The following is a 20,969-nucleotide window of genomic DNA, read 5'->3' as shown; positions in this document are numbered from 1 at the left end:
CAATATTTCAATTTACCCAACTTTTAATAATTTTCTCCCCAACCCCCAATATTGCTCATCTTATTTTCGCTTCTTCTTCGGACATATATACTCTGTTGTAATAGCATTGTTGTTTCTAATTATTAGTTGTAATTATTTGAAGTCAAATTAGGTGAGTTCTCAGTTGTAAGAAAATTTATAAAAAAAAAGTAATGAATATCATGAAAATTGCATATTTGCCATTAAAACTCTAAAAAGATTCACCACCACGAAGACGCCACTGACACCAGCCGATAAAACTAGAGCTTCTTCAATGGCGGCCTTATTGATGATATAGTACTATGTTTTCATCTTCGACGTGTTGTTGACCAACGAAATCCTCATGATGCGATAGATCATCAAAAACGTTTTGTCACATCCGAACGTGATCGACCTCCACGATGTTTACAAACATCAAATTGATGTTCACTTAGTACTAAAGCTCTACTCCGATGGTGAGTTTTTTAATCGGATCATTACAAAAATAACGTACTCGAAGGCCGGTGCGGCGGCGGTGGTGCGAAAGATCGTGCAGGTCGCATGGGTAAATAGTGATTCATAGGGATCTGAAATCGAAAGTTTCTTGTTCTGTAGCAAAAAAAAGATTTAATGTTGAATATCATGGATTTTGGATTGAGTTCAGTGGATGAATGCACGGATCCAATTATTGGGTTGTTTGGATTAATTGATAATGTTTCGCCGGAGGCGCTTTCTCAATGGAAAATCACCACGAAGAGTGATATCCAGTTATCGGGTAAGTTGGATCCATTGATTTGTATTCTTGTTCCTTGTTGGATTTGGTGTTCTGTAATCTCAATCTTTGAAAATTGAATTTTAGTTTGTATAGCTGAGATTACTCAGCAACATTTTATCTGTAGATGCCTACCCTCTCATTTTTCTTTGAACTTGTGGTGTTATTATTTATTATCGGAAGTTTGAATTCTTTCATTATTCTTGAAATGCAACATGATTCCTGAAAAAGGAAAATGGAGTAATGGAGTATAGATGTCTAAAGAAAAAGCAGGGTGAATATAAAAAACAAGATGTTTAGAAGAAAACATATTGAACTAGATAAATTGAAATGTTGTCCATAAACTAATTAGAATTTATAAAAAGACTCAAAATCAATATTTTGTCTAAAATATAAGGTTAAAATAAAAAAAAATAAACCATTTGACCAGCGGGCCACATCATCAAACTAATGGCATTCAACGTCCAAGTGACCAAAACTTAATAAAACGATAACGTAAGTGACCAAAACTTAATAAAACAATAATGTAAGTGACCAAAACTTATGTTATTTAAATTTAGTGAGAAAAGTTGTACAAATATGAAATAAAAGTGACCAAAACTTAATTCACGTATTATCTACGTGAAAATGATGTCATTATAAAATTATATATTTACTATGCCACGTAAGCAAACTGTTAAATCAACAAATCGTTAAAGGTTTAACGATCGTTAACCTTCAGTGACCACATCTTAGTTAAAACAAAATGAAAGTGACCAAATCTTATGCTTTTTGAATTCAATGAGAAAAAAATTATAAAACTCGAACAAAAGTGAGCATTTATATAGTTTACCCATATTTAAATTATAAAAAAAATTCTAAATTAATAAACTAAAGAAATAAATTTATTATTATTATTTCAGGGGTAAATTATATTAGTGACTACTAAATTTGTAAGGTGTTTTCATTTTGGCCACCAAACTTTTAAAACTTATATTACAAACACTAAACTTTTAATTAATTTTTAGGGTTAACTACATGGTTGATCACTTATGTTTGTGTTTTGTCCACTTTTTCTCACGAATTCCAAAAAAATAATATATGATCACTTTCGTTTTTATTTAATTATGATGTGTCACTACGAGTTAATTGTCGTTAAATATTTTGATATAATCATACATTTGGTCCCTTTTATTTATATATTCTCTCACTTTAGTCCTACTTTAAATAAATTTAATCATCTAATCGAATGATGCAATATGTCACTGGTACCACGCGTCGTGCCTTGTGTCATTAGTAGCATTGCCGTGCAACGTGTCATCATTCGGTTGGATAACTAACTTTTAAAAGTATTGGTGAAAAAATAAATATATTAAATAAAAATAAAGTTAGTCCTCCAGCCGAATGGTAATATATGGTACCAGTGACACGTGGCACCAATGACACGTGGTATTATTCGATTGAATGATTAAATTTATTTTAATTTATTAAAAGTATAACTAAATTGAGAGAATATATAATTACATTGACCAAATGTGTGATTATACGAAAATACCACATCACCTAATATCTTAACTGTTAATGACAGTTAACTCGTGGAGACCATATCTTAATTAAATATAAACGAAAATGATCATATCTTAATTAAATATAAACGAAAATGACCATATATTATTTTTTTGAAATAAGGAGTAAAAGTGACAAAATATAAAGATAAGTGATGACCCATGTTATATATATAAGCATATGTTGACATAAAAATACAACTTATAAACGTTACAAGTTAAATCAGTTATAGAAATTATAGCAGGAAAAAAAAGAGGGATGAGTGGATAAAATCCAATTCCCACGTTAAAATATAAATCGAGTGGCAGTCCCCCTGTTTATGAGGGGTCACAAGGCCAAAAAGTAAAAGCAAGTGGGAACAGTGAGATAGCAAATTAGAGCGAGTATCTGAGTTGAGTTCAATTATAATAAAATTATCGGTAGGTAATTTATTAATCGATTAATTAAATTATTATAAAAATTCATTATAAGATAATCTTCCTAGTCCAATTATAACTGGAAAGGATGGATCGTTACCGTGATCAATTAAGTTGCAATACAATTTAAGTTGGTTTTTTATACTGTTTCGCAAATGGATAAGATTCATTGGCCTTGGGGGATGGTTAGGTAAAACAACAAGACATGGATTATACATTTCAACCTCCATTCAAGAGTTGTGTAATTGATGGGAATGTGACGAGTGTTATGTGTTCTTACAACCAGATTAATGGACCCCGATTTTCTCGCCGGGGTTATTCGAGGCCAGTAGAAATTAAATGGGTAGATTTTCATTTCTGGTACAATTTTTGGGATCAATATATATATACATATATTACAAGCAGTGTTTTTGTTTACCATGTTTTTTGGGTTGGTGTAGGTAATATGGTTTCAGACTCTGACTCGTTAGATGTTTTCTACAATAACCAGCATTATAGCAAGACACCAGAGGAAGCAGCAACCAAAGCAATTTTGGCAGGTAACTCGGTTGATGTCTTTTTTTGGTATGTTACTCGGATTCGAGTATGAATAAACAAGAACGTTCTACTAATTTCAAAATGTCATTGATGTTCTTAGGGTTGGATCTCAACTGTGGATCATTCCTTGGCCAACACACTGAGGCTGCAGTAAAAGCATGGCTTTTGAATGAGTCAGCCATCGATAAGGCCATTATGAACAACTTTGCCACTTTAATGCGACTTGGATTCTTTGACGGCAATCCCAGTAAGCAACCTTACGGCAAACATGGCCCTGTGAGAAAAGTGGCATGGTGGCCAGAAGATGGACGTCCAGTGGCCAACGTATGATGGAGATGAAGAGCAGCGACTATTCTTAACAATCATTAACCAATTCTTAACAATCTAATAACTATTTTTTTCCTCTAACATTCATCGGACTTGTTCAACTTTCATTATGAAAAGATGAGCACTTAAGTTGGTTCTTGATAAAGAAATATGTTTTTTCTTCGTTCATCATTCTATTTTTCTTTCTTCACTCTATCATCTAAAGTTTCTTAAAAAAAATTTCCTTTTATTTAGGTGATTCATGTGCTATGTTTCCTTTCGTTCTACTTTAGACGAATATCAAAAGTGATATGCATTCTACTTTAGACAAATAATCTAAAGTATTATGTTTCATTTCGTTCTACTTCATTCACCTTTCTTTTCTCTCTTCCTCATCATCTTATTCAAATTTTTTTTAGATTTTCTTCTATGGACACTTGGCTAAGAAGCTTTCAAATCCCATTTTACCTTGTGATGGAACCAACAAATCATGAAGAATGAACAATCCAGTATAATCAGCAATGCAACACCGTGCAACACATCGATAATAATACATCACATAACAAAATTTGTTTCTAGCAAGAAATTGAACTCCCAACAAGCTCAAACCATTCAAAAAAATTCTAGAAAACTAACCCATATTATAAGGACAAGATGAAACAAAGTTAGTCGCCAGCAAGATCATTGAAACATTTAGTCGAACATGGAAGGCATGCATCGAAAAATTATAATTTTTTTAACATTCAAAACCAAACAACATAAGATCCATTCTTTAAGAACTAACAAAATTTCAAGGAAGACACCATCAATAAAATAAAATAAAAATTAACTAAAGAAAAATCGGACTTTAGGGTGGACACGTGCCCACCCTAAATTATATGTGGCTTTTCCACTCGTCGTAGGATCATTGGGGAATGATCCCATGTGAGAAAGGTGGTATGAATGGACATCCAGTGGTCAACGTATGATGGAGATGAAGAGCAACGACTAACTTTAATAAACTTGGGATTAGAATTGCAAGAAGATAAAGAGAATATAAATTGGTTTTTACTAATCAAAATGAATCAAAGGGTGTCTTGGGCTTGGCCCGATACAAGTGTAAGGCTTATATAACCTAACATCTAATTGTTTTTCGGCCTAATACCCCAAGCAGATTAATTTTTTAGGATATTCAGCCAACATAGATTTTATTTTGAAAACTACACCGAGGTGACGAGTTCCATAAGATATTATTTTTAAATTATTCCCGTGAAGTGGACCCCACTTATTTTAATACCATTAAAATGACTTGTCACCTCGGCGTGACGAGTTTGTTTAAACTTATTTTTTTAATTATAAAAATAATATAAAAAGTATAAATTAAAAAATTTGCGTGGAACTCGTCACCTTAAAAGTTAACCTTTGGTCAACGGCTATATGGGCAACGATCATAGCCAACGGTCACTTGGAACTCATCACCTCAAGACGACGAGTTCGGTCGGATAAAATTTTAAAAAATTAAAATTAAAACAAAATTGAATTTATTTATATTTTTAAAAAATACAAAGTAATTAAATAATTGGAAAAAATAAAAATTTACAAAGAAAACTTTATTTATATTTCCTAAGTTCTTGACGATGTCGCGGAGTGGTCGAATGATAATGTCACGGAGCTCGTCAAGTACATCGGGTTCGTACACTTTGATCGTCACTGTCGTTGTCGTCGTCTTGTAATGATAATGTCACGGAGCTCGTCAAGTACATCGGGTTCGTACCTTTGATCGTCACTGTCGTTGTCGTCGTCTTGTCAATTATGACATTTGAAGCCATCATTGTTGTAACTATGTCGACTTGGCTTCTATTTTGTTGATCATATAGGATATGATCCCACTCACCCACAACCACATATTTTGTCAAAGATGCTTGAGTGTATAGCGATACATTTCATGAACCTCCAACCCAATTCAGTCGAGTCTCGGCTAAAGTATGAAATGGAGGATAGAAACCAAAACTAGCATGATATGCATAATAGTACTCTTTAGGTGCAGATGCTGAAATAGAAGAAGACGACGATGTTTTTTTCTTGGTGCATGTGGCCTAATGATGTTCTCATTCTCCCCTCTCTTCCATTGGCGTGAGATATGATTTCCTATTTGCTTCGTAATTTTGGAGATAGGGAGAATAGTTGAAATCTAGGTCCAGTGGTGTAACGTCGAGACATAGGGGGGTGATTGTTCACGCTAATTCCACGTGTCGATGTATATAGCGTGTTTTATCGGCCAATTTTTGATATGTTTCCCACTCGTATCAATTATATAGAGCGCGTCCATATCAACCATCTACGTAAGAATCGGCTGATGCGACGCAAACTATCGCATCACTGTATCAGTAGGGTATCACTCAACAATCGCATAATGCAATAATGACGTCACGACACACCATAAGTGGTACCCCTAAAAAATCCCCTTGGCAATAACTGGTTGATCTCCTCATCAAAATATGGAATCCAAGAGAACTGTAAATATTAAATATCAAAATTAGTATATATAAAGTTAAAAAGATTCAAAAAAATCATATGTCATACCGCATATCGACCGGCGATGTTGATCTTCATTCGTATATCTCGCACAGTGGCACCTGCAACTTCGTCTCAGATATTTTATGACGCCTTCTAAAATTTTTAAAAATAAAAAAAATTATAAACAAATAAAAATTTTATGAAATAAAAAAAATAAAAAAAATAATTACCTTGCAGCTAGAGAAAACTCGACCGGGATTGTTGTAATCGGCGTAAAAAAATGGGAACTGATACCACGTCCACAATTGTAGCAATATTAGACAGCCTACTACATCGACTTTTCAACACGGCTGGACAATTGCAGCCTTGCAAAGCTCGCAGTATAGAAAGGCTAAATTCATCGAGCCCCAACTGGTATTACGACACACAACGAAGCTTCCAAATAATGCAGATACTAAGTGTACACCAAATTACTAGATATATCCGGTAATAATACCCCCTCCGATATGTTGGAGAAGATATGCTCGAGACACGAAAATAACCTCCTCTTTAGTAGAATCATTCGTCACTTGGAATTTCGATTCCAATCATGTTATCCATAACCGAAAGTCATCGATGACGTCGGATGGTGGCCATTTTCCCAAAACTTGGTAGACTAACGATGCAGGTCCATACATGTTCTGACTCACCACGGGGGCTCCATTCACAGAAACATCGAGTTGGTAAGCGACGTCTTCCAAAGTAACCGTCGCTTCACCACTCGGGAAGTGGAACGTGTGCGTCTTGGTCCACCAACGTTCGACCAGAGCTTCAATTAATATCGGGTACAGATTGAAGCCACGCACAAATATGGCCAAAAATAGACCGTATTGTTGCATATATATCACGGTCTGCTGATGCGACTCTCCATATGTCATCTCACGCTTACGAATATTTCATTCATCATATGACCGGTGTACGATCGACGAAACATGGATGTTATCCTGACGCAACATTTATTCTCGGGTTGTCATTTTTTGAGATTTCAACAGAATGTATGTTTTTTTGTAATTTTTTTGAATTCAAGGTTTGGTGAGAAATCAAAACCCCTATTTATATCCTTATATCAAACGATTATAAACGGCTAGCTGGGAAAAATACCCAGTCGAACTCGTCACCTCGAGGTGACGAGTTTCTGTTGATCGTTTCCCATATAGCTATTGGCCAACAACTATTTTTTTGAATTTGAAGGAAATCGTCAAGCCGATGTGACGAGTTCCATGCAATTTTTTAAAATTTATACTTTTTATTTATTTTATTTTTGTAATTTAAAAAAAATGTTTTTTAAACAGGCTTGTCAAGCCAATGTGACGAGTTATTTTAATGATAATAAATAATGGTCCACGTGGATCCCACTTCACGGGGACAATTTAAAAATAATATATTCTAGAACTCATCACCTCGAGCTAACGAGTTAGGTGTTCACCGTAAAAAATATTGTAGTTTCTAAAATAAAATCCATGTTGACCCAATACCCTAAATAATTAAACCGCTTGGGGTATTGGTAAAAAAACCAATATCTAACAATAGTCTAACTACCCAGCTAACAAATATTAATAAATTATTAATAATCTAATAACTATTTGTTTCATCTAACGGGCCCCAAAGAAGTGTGCACTCCCGAGCATCAGGAGTTGGCACGTAAAGTTGCGAGACAAGGGATTGTGTTGCTCAAAAACAAAGCCGGATCGTTGCCTCTATCTCCGACCACAATCAAAACGTTAGCAGTAATCAGACAGAATGCAAATGTCACAAAGACCATAATCAGAAACTACGAAGGTAATGCAACCCATTGCTTGGAATTATAAAATAACATAATTAATGTTATCGACTCGTGAAATTCGAAACATTTTTGTAGCCATTCCATGCAAATATACGGTACCATTACAGGGTCTGACCACACCGGTGGCGACAACTTACGTGTCAGGCTGCACCAATATGGCTTGGGGCACTACCCAAGTAGATGATGCGAAGAAAGCTGTTGCCTCGGCTGATGTCACTGTACTTGTTATGGGCATAGATCAGTCTCTTGAAAGGCAAAGCTTCGAGAGAGTTGACCTTTTACCAGGACAACAACCACTTTTAATAACAAAAGTCGCGAAGGCCGCAAAGGGACCCGTGATTCTTGTCCTAATGTCTGGTGGAGGCTTCGATGTATCGTTTGCAAAAAAAGATGAGAATGTCACAAGCATCCTTTGGGTAGGTTACCCCAACGAAAACGGTGGAGCCGCCGTTTCGATGTTGTACACACCTAATTTTGTTATTAATAAATATTTATTGTTATTAGTATTAATTATTATGATTATTAATTACTATTATTAATATTTATTGCTATTATTAATTATTATTGTTAATTATTATTAAATATTAAGTATATATGAAATAAATAGGTAATAAAATATAAAACACTAAAATAAAATATTTTTATATCTTACATATTCAACCAAGCAAGCCCAATACATTTGTTCATTCGACCCAGGACTGGAACCCAATAGCAGATCCAAAACCCGATTAGGCTTCCATCTCAAGCCCAGCACAGCTAGATCTCCACCGTTTGATCTGACGAGAATCAATGGCCCAGATGCGCTTAGGATTAGGGTTTTCACCCTAAATTGATACCACAATAGTTGTCTCCATCAACAACAAATGACCACCATACCGACGCGTGATCTTCACCGCTTATCTTCCCAGCCACGTGAGCTGCCGTCGAAGACTCCCCATGCCGCTGCCGTCAGCAACAAACCCAAAATAGTGCAAAAAAATCACCGATATCATCCAGTAAATCCAATCAAAGGCAAACCCATTAAAAATTTCGTTAAAATCCCGAAATATCCGAAGGATAATCTTCTCAAAGGTAGGGAAATCATTCCCCTATCAAAGAGCTCACTACTACCCGAAAATGACCACAAAATCAACATGCAACCAATATATTTAGAGGGATTTGGAACCAAAAAATGACACTTTCGAATACAAAAAGAATTGCCCAAGAAGAGGGATTCGAACAAAAAAATCAAACCGAAAAAACAAAGGATAGTTTGAACAAAAAAAGGGAACAAAGGGAAAAGACAACCTTTTTTAGGCCAAGACATCTCATTTGCTTCACCGGAGTCATCAAAGGTAAATTTTTTTTAACTTAAGCTTAGATTCTAGTGGAAGAAGGCTTAAAGGTTCGGTTTATAGGGAGTTTAAGTGTGGTTCCCTTCCTCATCGCCACCGATTTACGGGGGCTCGTGGGGTGGGCGTTTCTTTTTCACGGTGGTTGGGGCTTTGGGTTGCCTCCTATGGCGGCTGGATGGGGAGAACTCTCCCCCACCCCCATTTGTTTAAGATATGCGGTCGAGGGAGAGGAAATGAGGAACTAGGGTGTTGGGTTCCAAATAAAACCCTAATTTAGCTATTTAACGAAACAACGTCATTTGGTGCTTTAAGAGGGGAATGAGTCGTGTGTAAAAGAAAAAGGGTTAATAGCATTTTAGGTCCTTCTGACTTTGTAATCTCATCTTTCGGTCATTGAATGAAGTTTTATGATGTTCTGTTTTAGGCAGTTATTTTTCAATGTTTACATTTAAGTCACTCGTTTATATATTATGCCATGTTTGCTAATATTTGATATTGACCATAAAGTTTATGATTTTTTTTATTTTGGTCACTATATTGTATGGATGCCTATAGGTAGATTTATTATTTATCCTTCCATATTTCTGGTTTATTCGATTTTAGTCCTCAACGTCATTTATGGTTTATTTGCATTTTTTGTTTCTTTGATGTTTAATATCTTCTATTATTACCCTAATTATTGTTGGTTTTGCTGTTTGGCCTTTCAAGTCACCATTAACATCATTTTGGTCCCTTGAATCACCAAGTGCTTAGCTTCTTTGTTTGTATTCTGATATGTAATATTTCCTTATTTTTATTTTAGTCCTTTATGTATATATATATATACATATTTTTACATGTTCGTAGCATTAATTGTATATTATGGTTTTATATGTTTTATGTGGAATAAATGTCATTGGCCATATTTGCACTAGATTTCTATTATTTTTTTATATATTTTATTATGTGTATACATAAACTATTTTTATATATATTATTTTATACTCCTTTATTTATTGATATTTCACTCGAATATTTTCAAGAACACTTATTTATAGAATGGGCGTGGAAAGCACTGCTTGATCGAAGTAGTGTAATCCTATACGACGTTCGAATGAAGTATGAACTTGAAAAAACTTGAGCATTTTTATGTATTTATTAAAATGATAGTAATATTTTTATTTCATTTTATTTTTATAATATTTTGTTATTTTTTATTCTATTATATTTAATTTTAGTATTGACGATGTATGCTTTCGAAAAAAATCATAAATTATTTCATGAAAATTCCCTTATTAATTTAATATTTTAAATAATTCAAAGAGAGAATATTCTTTTACAGATAAGAAATAGGTGCGATAGCTTTCTCGATGGAGGATTGCAAATCTTGAGATTTCTTTTCAAGTCAAAGAATTTTCTCTAATAATTAATTCGGAATAAATTACTCCATGTTCAATAAAATGATCGTACTTTAAATTTTGATTCAAATTTATGATGTCCACCATTTATGACAATGTACAAGCGACTAAGTACCGATTTTGGGCGTTGTGGGGGTGTTTATCATTCCCTACGTATAATCGATTCTCGAATCCATAAAAATAAGTTTATGGTAAAGCATACCAGTTTTTGTCTTTAAAATGATTTTTTAAAATTGTTTTAAAAGACGTTTTTAAGTATAAGATCTACCTAACCTAAAGGTCAATGCGACTCCAATTCAAATAATTCAAATTAATTCAAAATCCAATTTTCTTTAAATAAGTCATAATTTTTAAAAATAATAATAATAAAATATTTTTTCAAAAATGGTTATGACAGCTTGGCGACTCCGCTGGGGACACTTTAGAGAGCCAGGCTGCCAGTCGCTTATGCATTGTCGTTGTGGTGGAAATTATATGTTAGAATCTATAGTTAGCTTATGATCTATTTATTGAAGTTTTATTTTTTATTTTCATTTTGCCATACTAATGTTTTAATTTTTGTTTTCAGATGTGTCAAAGTTTCTATTGAGAGTTTATCTTTTCTATTTTTTCGAGTCAAAGGATTGTATGTTTCTCCTCACACACATCACACGCATTTACATGACATAAGCTCTGTATCCGAGCTTCGTCCAATTAAGTAGGGTGAATGCTTTATTATCGTAAGAATTTATAGGAAGTAACCCCCTCGAATTGAACTCGATCCATTTACGCCTGTAATGGGTTAGGATTGAGGGTTTGGTAGCCCAAGGGAGCACCAGCAACACGGACAATTCAAGTTCCTTTTCCCGTTAGAGTCGAAACCATGCATGTAATGAACCGTAGAACAGTTACCCTAGGTATAGCTATACCAAACCTTTGTTCGTCAGTAGATGCCAAAATAGGTGTACACTAAGGAGAAACTTACTATAACCTTTTTATTTATTTATTTATTTTCAAATATGTAGAATAGATTTACTCTTTTCGAATAAAAACATGCGAATTAGAAATTATATGTGGTTAGGTTTTAATTACTAAATAAATATACGAGGGTAGAAAGCATGTTTGGGTAGGACCAATTTTGATAAATTTTTATTTGGGTAAATAACATGGACATAGGTTCAATTTATTTATTGTCTTATATTTTTGCTAATTTTACGCATTTGTTTCGACTAATTGTTTTGTTTATTTTGTTTATTATTTTTTTTCTTCATACCCCATGTACATAACATTAGAAAAAAGGTGATGATCCGAGAGTGTCTGTAAAGTTGAAAGTCTTTCGCGATGGAGAAAAGTTTCCTAAACAAATAAGAGAATCACATAGATGTGTGAAATTGGTCTGAAGAAGCAAAGCAAAAAGAGCAATGAGATTGTCTACCAAGACATTATGTGTCAGAAATATCTAATTATACATCGACTTCCATAAAGCAAAATGAACTTCAGGGTTGAATAAGATCTAGGAGAGTTGGAATTTTACTGAGAAACAAACTTTCCAATAGACTTATAGAGATATATTCTATCTGATGTATTTCACTGTAGACAATCTTGATTCGAAGTATGATATAATTATGGAATCAGTCTATAGTTGCTTCATATTTAATCAGAAGGACATGACTATGACACTGGAAGAATACCATTTTTTGTTGAATTTTTCGATTGTTAAAGTGACAAGATCTATTATCTGTCAATAAAAGAACCATCATTTAAATCAAAACTCGCAAAGATCTCGGGCACAAGTGACAAGTGGGTGATTGATCACCTACAGTGAAAAGGAGAAAGTGAAGGAGTGTATTGGTTCCACCTACAAAAGATAGCCGAGACCCAAATTGATGAAAACATAAGAATAGATGTGCTTGCCCTGGGGATCTATGGTTTGGTATTTTTTCTAAAATGTTTGGGACTCGTCGAGTTAGTTGTGGTTGACTTGATTGAAAAACTGAAGAGAGAATTGAACCCAGTTCCTGCAATTCTAGCTGAGACTTTACGATCTTTGAATATCTGTAGGAGGTTGGGAGGAGGACGCTTTATGGGTTGCGCTCAATTGCTCCCTATTTGGGAGGAGGACGCTTTATAGGTTGCTCTCAATTGCTCACTATTTGGATTATAAGTCATTTATGGAGAGAATAAAAAGTCAATTACAATCACTTTCTGAAGGATTATTCTCTTATTGTAGAGTATCTTATAAAAGAATAAAGTCAATTACAATCACTTTCTGAAGGATTATTCTCTTATTGTAGAGTATCTTATAAAAAGAATGGCCTGAAACGTCACATAAAGACCAGTGGATCGACTTCTTCAGGAATCTGCAGAATCAAAATGTAGCATGGTGAGCCCATGGTTGATGTACACTCAAATTTTGTTCAAGTAAGAAAAATTGGATTGGATTGTGATTCTAGGGCTATGGGGAGGAGTTGGGTATGCTCTTTTGTTAGTCCTAAGACAATATGGTGCTCGATAATTTGTCCTGGTGACCTATGGGTTGGCTAGTGCTGAGTTCAATTACAAAGAGGTCAATTATGAGAAAAAGGTTAAAGATATTATGAATTCATGGAGGTTGACTTTTCGAATCAAGGTAGTTGGAGCTGATGTTATGTTAACACCCGAATATGAAGCCTGTAGAATTCAAAGGGTAAATGAAAAAATCCATTTAGTTTCTGGAGAATGGTCAAAGTCGATATAAGAGTAATTCAGCGAGTGGATGAGCTCACTGGAGAAATCAAAAAAAAATACAGATAAGATTTGAAGAAGATTTGAACCAATCTCAAGCCATGAATGACGAGATTAAAAGCCATATCTCACATCTTGAGCAATCTCTGCTTCAAGTACAAGTTCCACCTGCATCAATGGACTTAAGAATTTCTCTTGAAGAAAATAAAGTTTTCCGGAAAGAAATCATAGAGCTGAAGGGTATGCTTCAGCAATGTCGGATTCAAATTACTAACCTGGAAAAGGAGATCAACCATATCAATGTTGGGCGGCAAAACGCATATGAACATTACCATTATCTGGTAGGATAACGAGAACGTATGATGGGCGAGGTCATAGCGCAAATGGATGAAGTAGCTTGATATATAAATGAATTGGCTAACAGGGATGAGATCATCCAACTACAAATTAATCCAGTCTCTGAATATACGAGGGAGGTCATTGCAATCATGAATAAAATTGTAGAGCTGAGCTTGAGGGCTAGACCATATTTGTAATCAAACTCCTTTGTAATGAGAAAAATTTTCATCAAATGAAAGTTATTCCAAAATGATTACTGCTATGATCAATGCATTTTATTTGCATTTGCACTTACATCATTTATTCCACATAAAAATGCATTTCATTATTCATAATACATTACCAATAACTTGCATTCATATTTAATAAAAAATAAAATTAATTCATGGAGGATTATGTGATAAAAGATACTGGCAAGCAAAAATATAAATCCTCATCATACCCGAAGCAAAACCATGGAGGCTATGCTTGAACAACTAAAAAATGAAATGCAGGAAGAATTGCTGAGGATACAGCAAGAATAGGAAGCAAAAATGGAACAATCGCAAAAAACAGTCATAGACCGTATCTTGCAAGGCCAAACTAGCATGGTAAATGATATTGTGGCCAAAATGTATGGGTTGCATGCTAAAACAAAAAAAGAGCCAAGTACTACATTGGTTGAAACTTTTGAACATGCCGCAGTGGAATCTACCTCGAGATTGGTTATCTCACTTGAAAAGCTTACTGAGCATCTCGCATGATCTTCTTTCGTCAAAGCTCAAATGGCTACAACAAATCCCCAAAATAGCCCACATAAATACACTGTTATAGATCATGAGGAAATTGAGAAATCCAAGACTGGGTTACCAGAACATCTGAAAGACTGGTGCAAGGACTTTTTTAAAGAAATAGGAATGCAAGGCTCTCATGATGAGATGGATGCAATAGAATTGAGCTTGGTGCCAGATTTAATTTTACCCTCGAAGTTTAAAATGTCTGAATTTGAGAAATATGAGGGGAATACTTGTCCCATCGCATATTTGACCATGTTATACAGAATAAGACTGGTTTTGTAAAGGATTATAGATTATTGATTCATTATTTTCAAGCTAGCTTGACAGGATCAGCTGCAAGGTAGTATAACCAGTTGACTCATGACAAGATAAGGTCGTAGAAAGACTTGGCAAATGCTTTTAAAGAACAATACCACCATGTTACTGATATGATGCCTGATAGAGTTACTCTCCAAAATATGGAGATGAAACATAATGAAAGCTTTCGCTAGTATGCACATTATTGGAGGGACATTGCTGCTCAAGTACATCCACCACTGGTTGAAAGAGAATTTATAACATTGTTCATTGACACGCTAAAATCACCCTACATAGATCATATGCTAGGGGTAGCAACCAAAAGTTTCTCCGACATTGTGATTTGTGGAGAAATGATTAAGAGGGCTTTAAAGAATGGGCAAATAGTTGGTGACCAAAACTTTGTAAAGAAGCCATTCGTGAAAAAGAAAGAAGGATAAGTGAACAACATGAATTTCTCTGAACAAAACAAAGATCGGAAATTCCTCATCTCAAGGGAAAACAAAGCATGAGAATAACACTGAAAGGATGTCGTTTACTCCAATCCCGATGATTTAGAGTGAATTGTTCCAGGGTTTAGTCAAAGCACATGTAGTGTCACCAAAATTCGTAGATCCAATCAAACCACCTTTTCCTAAATGGTACAAAGAAATTGATACTTGTGAATATCATGCAAATGTCCAGGGGCATAATATTGAAAAATGTCTTGCTTTTAAAAGAGTGGTCGAGGATCTGATCAAATGAAAGGGTGTGTCATTCAATAACTCAGAGGCACCATGTGTTGCTGCAAATCCACTTCAAAATCACCAAATCCAAGGAGTTAATGCCATTGAAGAAAGTCGAAGAATCAAAATAATGATCGAATAAGTAAAGACACCATTGAAATGGGTATTTGAACAAATAAAGAAGAGAGGGTTGTTAAGCCCCATAAAAAATTTTGTAGCCAAGAAGTCAGATAACTTCTGTGAATACCATTGTGAAGATGGTCATCATATCCCAGATTTTCAAGATTTTAAGCAGATAATCCAGGAATTGATAGACAAACATGAATTGTAATTTTTCGAGGAATGGACAATGAAGAATGAATGAGATGTTTATGCTTTAGAAGATGATCCATGAGAGGTCAAACGAAAATTAAAGAAACTTATCTTGGTTATATCAAAACCAAACTATGAGGCAAGCAAGGGAAGTACAACATTTAGAGTGGTGATCAAGACACTGATGCATTTTTCCTACAAAAGTAATAAGAATGTCCCTTGAAATTATATGTGCCAAATCAATACTCTTGAGAGCCAGGAAGAAGAGATTGATAAATTTGGAGGTTTCACCATGAGTGGGAGATGGTACGTCCCTGGCAGAACTGAAAAAGCAAGAGTTGTGGTAATTGATGAGCTTGAGGATAGAGTGAATAAACCCGTCAAGATTGATGAAGCTCAGGAATTTTTGAAGTTTTTAAAACACAGTGAGTACAACATTGTAGAGCAACTCCATAAAACTCTGGCATGGATTTCAATGTTATCTCTTCTGTTACATTCTAAGGTACATTGAAATACACTAATAAAGGTTCTGAATGAAACTTTTGTGGGAAATGATATACCGGTGGAGTGTGTGGATAGGATGGTAAATCACACTAATGCAGATAACATCATTTATTTATATGATGACAAAATAACTAAGGAAAGTAATGGTAGATGCAATGCTTTGTACATTACTACCCACTGTAAGGTTTCACTAGGAGTGGGAGATGTTACACCCCTGACAGATTTGAAAAAGTAAAAGTTGTGGTAATCGATGAGCTTGAGGACAGAGTGAATGAACCCGTCAAGATTGAGGAAGCTCAGGAATTTTAGAAGTTTTTAAAACACAACAAGTACAACATTGTAGAGCAACTCCATAAAACTCCAGAACGGATTTCAATGTTATCTCTTCTCTTACATTATGAGGTACATCAAAATACACTAATAAAGGTTTTAAATGAAACTTCTGTGGGAAAGGATATACCGATGGAGCATGTGGATAGGATGGTAAATCACATTAATGTAGATAACTTCATTTATTTCTATGATGATGAGATACCTTATGAAGGTAAGGGTAGATGCAAGGCTTTGTTTATTACTACCCACTGCAATGGATCGACCCTAAATGTAATGTCAATTTCCACTCTAAATAGACTTCCAACGAAACCACCCAGATGAGGGTTTATGGCAACACTGTACGGGCATTGGAAGAATTGAGCACAAAATTATGGGGAAAATGATGATCCTTCTGAAAGTTAGACCTACGATATTTGAAGTGGATTTTTTCGTAATAGACATTCATCTGAGTTATAATTGCTTGTTGGGAAGACCTTGGATTCACATGGCTGGGGCAGTTCCTTCTTTCCTCCAATAAAAGTTGCAGCTCATTACTGATAGAACTCAAGTAACCATCAAGGTAGAAAAATATATCATTGCTTCTATCACTACTAAAGCACCAGACGTAAGGGTAAATGAGAATGCACTAGAGTCATCATTCCAGTCTTTGGAATTTGTCAATTCCGCTTTCATCCCTGAAGGTAAAAGAATTTCTACTCTTCAACTTTCAAAGAATACAAAAATACAGCTAGAGACATTAGCTTGAGGAGCGAAAGTTGGTAAAGGTTTGGGCAAGAAGATTCAAGGGCATCATATAAAGGTTGGCCTAAGTTCCTAAAAGGAATTATTTTGGCATCGGATATAGGCCAACCTACCATGAAAGAGTCAGGGATGCACAAAAGCTTAGGGAAAAGAGAAAGGCAATAGCACAAAGAGAAAATGTTGTTTGAGGGCCTATGGTCATACCACCACTCTCTAAGACTTTTGTATATGGAGGATTCATCACTGACACACTGAAGCAACCGTGGGATGGTGAAGAAGCAGAAGTGATTGAAGATTTGATGGGAAGCCTAAGCATTAATGTCATCACAGATGATTCTACTGAAAAATGCTCATTGACACTGATTCGCCCGTGTCCTCCTGGTTATGTTTTGAACAACTACACTATTGAAGAACTCCTTGTATTCTATAAGCACTCTTCAAAGTAATGCATAATAGCAAACATGTCTCCTTTTTGACCAGAATATAATAGGGCTTTTGTAAAAGAGAAATAGTTATTCGTAATTGCTTTAATGAAATGATGTTTTTCTTTTCATTCTCTCTATAGAAAATATCTCATTTAATTCTTTATTATTTATTTATAGTTATTCATTTGGTAGATATCAAATAAAAATTCTTGTCCACAGCCGAATATACTTCTTTTCAATTCCCAGATCTCCAGATATCAATTGTTAGAATAATGATATTTTCAAACCATCAATTGATTTTAAAAATGATATGTGTCTGGAATAAACTCGTTAAAAAAATATAATAGGAAAACAAGCAGATTTTGCCTCATAAGGAAAAAACTAAGACAATAAACTTGGAGACATATGAGGACAGAAATGAGGTTAAGATCGGTACTTCGCTCTCACCAAATACAATATAGGATCTCATAAACCTTCTATAACAATGCAAAGATGTGTTTGCTTGGTCTTATCAAGACATTCCAGGATTGGACACTGATATTATGGTACACAAGTTGCCAATAAAGCCAGAATGAAAGCATGTGCAGCAAAAGCTTCAAATGATAAGGCCAGATATGCTGTTAAAAATTAAGGAAGAAGTGAAGAAACAATTTGATGTTGGTTTCTTACAAGTAGAAAAATACCCTGAATGGATAGCAAACATAGTGCCAGTACCGAAGAAAGATGGAAAAGTTCGGATGTGTGTTTGACTACCGAGATCTCAACCGAGCAAGCCCCAAGGATAATTTATCGTTCTCACACATTGATACCCTAGTCGACAATACTGCTGGACATGTTTTTTCTCCTTCATGGATAGCTTCTCAGGGTACAACCAAATCAAGATAGGCCCCGAAGACATGGAAAAGACAACGTTTGTGATAATGTAGGGCACGTCTTGCTACAAAGTGATGCCTTTGGACTAAAGAATGTAGGGTCAACGTATCAACGAGCCATGGTTACCTTCTTCCACGATATGATGCATAAAGAAATAGAAGTATACGTGGATGATATGATTGCCAAGTCACAAACTGAAGAACAACATGTAGTGGTCTTAAAGAAGTTGTTTCTATGATTGATAAAATACCAGCTGAAACTTAATCCAGCTAAATGCACTTTTGGAGCTACTTTAAGGAAGCTGTTGGGGTTCGTAGCCAGTGAAAAGGGATATAAATATATCATAATAAAGTCAAAGCAATTATGGAACTACCACCACCTAGAATATAAAAAGAATTATGATGATTTCTAGGAATGTTGAACTATATTGCCAGATTCATATCTCAGTTAATCTAGAAATGTGATCCAATTTTTTGATTACTGAGAAAACAAAATCCTGGAGTATGGGATGATAGTTGCTAAGAATATTTTGATAAAATCAAGACTTACTTAACAAATGCTCCAGTCCTAATGCCACCGATTCTAGATAAGCCATTGATCTTATATTTGACTGACATTGAGAAGTCAATGGGATGTGTATTTGTACAACATGATGAAATTGGGAGAAGAGAACGAGTCATTTACTACCTCAGTAAGAAATTCACTAACTGTGAAACTCGATATTCCTCGATCGAGAAGATGTGTTGTTGTGCTTTGGTATAGACTACTAAGAGGTTGAGACAATATTTTCTATATCATGCCACTTGGTTGATATCAAGGTTAGATCCATTAAAGTACATGATGGAGTCATCAGCTCTAATTAAAAAATGGTGAGATGGAAAATGTTATTGTCTAAATTTGACATAGTCTACATTAATCAGAAAGCAGTGAAAGGGGGTACCATTGTTGATTTTCTAGCAAGCATAGCATTGGAAGATTATGAACCAGTGAAATTTGAATTTCCAAATGAGGACCTAATAAGCATATTTTCTACGGTAGAAGAAGAGGCTCCGAATGATGAAGTTTAGAAAATGCATTTCGATGGTGCCTTAAATACTGTGGGATACAGGATTGGGGCAATACTAATTTCACCTGAAGGAGATTATTATCTCTTTACCAGTCGGCTCGTCTTTGAATGCACAAATAACATGGCTGAGTATGAAGCATGCATCCTGGGTATTCGAGCTGCAATTGAGTGTAAGATTAAAATCATATAAGTATTTGGTGATTCTGCTCTGTTTTTTTACCAACTTCACGGAGAATAGATGACTCGGGATTCCAAGTTGGTAGATTACAAGAATTTAGTGATAGATCTGATAAAGGAGTTTAAAGAGATCACTTTCACCTATCTCCCGTGTGAAGAAAATCAAATGGCGGATGCCCTGGCTACGTTGGCTTCCATGTTCAAGGCCAATGATCAGGATTGAATGATGACTATTCAAATGAGTATAAGAGAAATATCGGCTCATTGTTACAATATTGAAGATTAGGAAAATGATGGTCTCCCATGGTATTATGACATTCTTTAGTATATAAAATATCCAGCTTACCCTACCTAAACAACTGAAAATGATAAAAGAGCGTTAAGAAGATTGGCTATAGGGTATGTCCTCGACAGAGAGATCTTGTATAAAAAGGGCAAAAATCAGGTGCTTTTGAGATGTGTAGATAAGATTGAGGCCAAAAAGATACTTGAAGAAGTCCATGAAGGGATTTCTGGAACGCATGCTAAAGGCTTCACAATGGCCAAAAATATCATGAGGTTTGGATACTACTGGTCAACTATGGAAGGAGATTGCATCAGCTTTGCTTGAAAATGTCATAAATGACAGATCCATGGTAACCAAATACATGTTCCTCCCTCACCGCTCCATGTAATAACAATACCTTGGCCACTTTCAATGTGGGACATCGATGTCATTGGGGCAATTTCACCAAAGGCCTCAAATGGACAATGTTTCATCCTAGTGGCCATAGATTACTTCTCCAAATGGGCCGAAGCTGCCTCATACGCCAATGTCACGAAAGGAGCAGTTTGCAGATTCCTAAAAAGGGAAATCATTTGTAGATATGGAACACCAGAAAGAATCATTTCATATAATGCATTAAATTTGAATAATGACTTACGAAAGGAGCAGTTTGCAGATTCCTAAAAAGGGAAATCATTTGTAGATATGGAACACCAGAAAGAATCATTTCATATAATGCATTAAATTTGAATAATGACTTAATGAAGGAAATCTGCACGAAGTTCAGGATCAAACATCACAACTAGGCTCC

The 20,969-nt window shown here is 35.0% G+C and overlaps 1 pseudogene; it reads left to right on the top strand.

Moving 5' to 3' along the window:
- The first annotated feature begins 2,920 nt into the window (after positions 1 to 2,920).
- On the top strand, positions 2,921 to 17,356 carry LOC120171712 (annotated as a pseudogene).
- The last annotated feature ends 3,613 nt before the right edge of the window (positions 17,357 to 20,969 follow it).

Source organism: Hibiscus syriacus, unplaced genomic scaffold (assembly GCF_006381635.1).
Source record: "Hibiscus syriacus cultivar Baekdansim isolate YM2019G1 unplaced genomic scaffold, ASM638163v2 tig00111835_pilon, whole genome shotgun sequence".
Lineage (NCBI taxonomy): Eukaryota > Viridiplantae > Streptophyta > Magnoliopsida > Malvales > Malvaceae > Hibiscus > Hibiscus syriacus.
Note: the sequence above shows the minus strand (reverse complement) of the source record. Positions and strands in the feature narration are given on the sequence as shown.